This window comes from Varroa jacobsoni, unplaced genomic scaffold (assembly GCF_002532875.2).
Source record: "Varroa jacobsoni isolate VJ856 unplaced genomic scaffold, vjacob_1.0 scaffold_466, whole genome shotgun sequence".
Lineage (NCBI taxonomy): Eukaryota > Metazoa > Arthropoda > Arachnida > Mesostigmata > Varroidae > Varroa > Varroa jacobsoni.
The window spans coordinates 514,155-518,546 of NW_019213368.1; the positions used below are offsets into that span (position 1 = coordinate 514,155).

The window sequence follows — 4,392 nt, forward strand, 5'->3', positions numbered from 1 at the left end:
CACGAAACAACTGCGACGGCGCCGCCATTGGCGCCCACCGCAAAGCTAATATATACTTATGGTCGTAGAGACTTGGCAGACTAAACAGCGGTTGTCATCCAAGTTGGTGCTCCGTCCTGCCCCACAGGAGGATATGAGTACGTGGTTCGAGTCTCCGTTGTGTTGTCTGGGTTCGTTATTGCTACATTATTTGGGTTTAGCTTCACTTGGGAAAGAATATGAGGACGTATATATATCCAATACATCGTTGTTAGCTGTCTAACTGGCGCTAGTTGATGGGATCTGTCCACTAAACAGATGAGGTAGCCATTCGATTAGGGAAAACCAGTGCAAGATGTAATAAAAATATTATATATAAGATTCTTAAAAGAACAACTCGACGTCGTGCGTAATAAACATTTAGACTTTTATTAATTTAGTTTTCGCATACATTGTTTTGAGACCCCGTCAAACCTTCTTTTTTTATAATCAATAATAAAAGATCCTTAATTAAAAAAAAAAGCCGTTGTCAAAGGTAATATAGCTTTCATTCTGAACGGTAATTACAGAAAAACGTGGTAGTTGTTATAGATATGTCCGCGATAGTTCGACCGCGTGATTTCATGGGCAAGCCGATTAATAGTCAAAAAACGTATCGTTTTGTCTCACAAGAGGTATTGGCCAAAGCCGAGAAAGCAATAGTTATAAAAAAGAAAATTTCCAGAACTTGAAATCGCGTACTTACCAGATTAAGACATATTGTCCGTAACTACTAATTGAAAGAGGACAAATACGTTTCACATATTCGCAGTCTGAGCACTTTTTACCATCATCGTAGGTGAGTTGTGTAGCACGGCAACATGGATTCGGAATAATTTAAGCTCTGCTTTAAAATGAAAAATAATAGGAAAAATTTCGCTTCAAAAATTTACCGCGAGCACTTCATTTGTCTAAGACCTGAAGTGTACATCTATACAGCCCGCTAGTGTCAGCAAATAAAAACAGAACCATGTCTTGCGGTTTAGCCACGGTACTGTGCCTATTATTCTATAAGCTAACAAAGATGCAAAAAACAAAAAAAAAAATAATTATACAAGGTCGTCTTCGTGCCCACAATAGGCTAGAATTACCTATTAGCTCAAACCAGCCAGAGCAGCTACCTACAAGACTAAAGTTCAACTTTAGCATTATTGTTGTTTGACACAGAGTCATATAAGACAGCTTTAAATCTGAATATAGTTACGACAGCAGCTGTACCTGTATGGCTAACTTATGGGTTTGAGATAGAGTAGGTGGAATCTTGCGATATTTAAATGTCGAAAGAGCGATTTCCATTTCAGCCAACGGAAATTTTCTACAGACGCGATTAATTTTCAGCGAATCGATCGGCAGCTTGTGTCGCCAGCTCTTAGCACGTGTGAGCAAGCGTTGAAGAAGACGGTTAGTGATGAGTGAGGATAGGCCGAAGGCTTCGTCGACAAAAAGGTGTCGCACTACTCGCCACAATTAACGCTACGGATACGGCCATTAGTAGTCGACCTCTACTTTTCTGTGGTGATCCCGTCTTCGACCGATATTTACTTGCCTGTATCATAAAAATTTTATAGTGATGGTGCTAGGGAGCATTCTCATCAGCAATTCTTTGGTGCGTATCAAGTTTATAGAAAATAGAGGTGGAATTGGCACACGTGATTGAAAATGAGGCCCACTCTGCTATTGGGAGATTTAAAAAATCAGGTTGAAATGCAATTGGAGAAACAGCCGGGCACTTTTTACCCGTTGTAGGAGCGCTAAAAACAGGTAGCGTCGTCAAAAATAATAACACATTTTCATAGGCCCAAAATATCACACTGTATATTTACGATTCATCAAGTTCGCAATCGTATATCGACATATTTTTCATTTACATTGAGAATAGGGCATCTATTACGCATTATGCTGCATTTAATTTTGAGATCTGAATTTACAGAATAGGCCATTCTCACTTATATATTGATGCACCGTATGTGGGTATTGTTGGGTCTGCCCTTTCTTCAATAAAGTATTTACCGGAAGCTAGTTTGAAGTGTTCTCTATTTTTAAATCTTGAACATAACAGTTAGAGAGATCGAGCGAGTCCTAGATAACTAAAAAATAACGTCACCTTTTTATAGGTAAAGGCATTGAATTCTAAATTACGACTGACTATAACGAAAGATTTGGAAAGTCGTCGGTAAATCCTTCCCCATATTTTGTTCATTCGTGATTCGTGAACATGATTTTCCAGCCAGTTTTCTCTCCATTAATGAACTATGGCCTAACTTATAGCTTGTATATTTGTGCTATTATAAGCAAGATATCTGGCCTGGGTCACATTAATTGCAAAATCGTATTTTTTTATACGAAAATCTTAGGATTTTCTCGGCAACCCCATTCACCACATATACGAACAGCAATAAAGCTTACCCGGTCATGTCTCAAAGCTGCGCTATTGGCAATTTGCAGATTTGATAAAATTCAATCATAGGCCATATAACGAATGCATCAGAATTGTGCGGTAACTGTGTGTTTGTTCCACAAAATCAGGCATGAAAACAGCAATCGAACGCACTTTATTTTTATCGTAATTACCGACGACCTTGAGCGCGTAATGTCGTTCCACATTTCAAACACAACGTTATCAAACAGTTGAAGCAGTAAATTTAATAAAAAAAAAAAAAAAAAAAAACGTACGATGTCATAACGTTCAGAAAAATTATGATTTAAGTAAGAATACTAGGAGTCTTATTTTTGCGAGATTTCCAAATGTCTCTTTCATGTATGTAGTAAAACAGAGTCAGATGCCGGATGCTTTTGATTCTTTTTCTATTCTACAATAATTATAATCTCTTTTTAATGATTTAAGGCGCTCTGCCCATTTCCGTCTGCACTTTCCATTGGCTTCGAGAACAACAATAACAAAAAGTGCTTTCGAAAAAATCATCGAAATGATGTGTCCAGATGTTAAGTTGTGTAATGTTGACTGGGATACAAGGATAAATCTAATAGTTTTGCTCCCAAACTAGTTCCTGTATATTAACTGATCTTACTCTTATCTATACTGAAAGAGTACCATCATTATACCTAATAAAGTTTTGTCCTTTCAACATGGATAAAGACATCTGCATTATTTCGGCACATGTGGGCTAAACGCCCAGTTCATACAAAAATTCCCGTTTTTTGAAAAATTAATAAAAAGTATTAATCCTAGATACGAAACGAGTTAAGATGGTTCTGACATGCGTATGTTACTAATCGAACTTTAAGCCTTCTATAATAAAACGGGATAGACTAGCAAAGACTAAGTAAAAAGTAATTAAGTTACTAGCAAAAAAACAAACAGGAAAAATCAACAGTATAACTTCTGTGACGCTTCATAGACACAATCGCTAACTAGAACGTGATCGGTTTTTCTTCTAACATCATATCGGGCTTAGGCCCATGTCTTTTTGAATTGACCTTCGATCGTCGTCAACAAATAGGCCAAGGCTAAAAACGGGCCTCAGTGCCGAACGGTGTAATACGACTTACATATTACGTACATTAATTAGAAGAAATTAATTAGGAGAGCCAACATGGATATAGCAGAAGGGAAATAATAGAAACTAATTGTAGTGTACAAAACTAAGCTGTTATTTACGTGCTTTATGTTCTTTTCTTATTTGTGCTCAACACAGGGTAGCCATGATATTTTGCCAAAGCAGTATAAGGCGTAAAATGTTTGCTAAAGTCAAGCAAACTAGAGCGCTTAGTTAATGGGTACCCGTCATGTAAATCCTAACTCGTACGGCCTTGTTTTAGGGCAATTCTTAATAACGATTCTGGGGAACCTCATGTGCTTACTGTGCTGAGTCACACAGAATTATTTTCTGCATTACTGCGGTCCTTTTCAGCTAAGGGTATTCGCGCTACACTGTACTCATTGTGATTCATTGAAAGATCTGTTAAATCCATTTGTAGCACACACGGTAAAATCCATGTTGCATTAGTCAATGTTATTATTACTCGATTGAAATCAATTCGTCTGTACTTGAGATTTTGCTCAATAACAGTAGATATGCATATAATAACCATTATATTGATTTCAAGGATGGGACACGATTTAGTACTTTCAAGAAATGTTATTCTACGGGCAGGACATTCAGATAAATAATTTTCATTTCCTGAAGACACTTATGGCTCCCTTGCGAATCCTGGTACAGTAGATGTTTAGTACATATTCTTGAATAATTCAACCTAGTGAGTGACAAAGCCAACTTTTTATGAAGTCTACTTAAGTATACTTTATAGCAGCCTATAATCTTCACTTGGTGCCAACATGAATCGTTACGCAGATAGCCAACATGCCTGACAAGCACGGGTTTGTTGCATAGATCCGATGGTAAATAATGCCTC

General features: G+C 37.3%; 1 long non-coding RNA gene across 1 annotated transcript in view; it reads right to left on the reverse strand.

Annotated features, from left to right (window-relative positions):
* Positions 1–385: 385 nt before the first annotated feature.
* LOC111260699 (uncharacterized) overlaps positions 386–4,392 on the reverse strand; it is a 6,220-nt gene continuing 2,213 nt past the window's right edge. The window contains exon 2 of the long non-coding RNA XR_002680492.2: positions 386–1,564. This is a non-coding gene — a long non-coding RNA (uncharacterized LOC111260699). The remainder of the gene's footprint in view (positions 1,565–4,392) is intronic.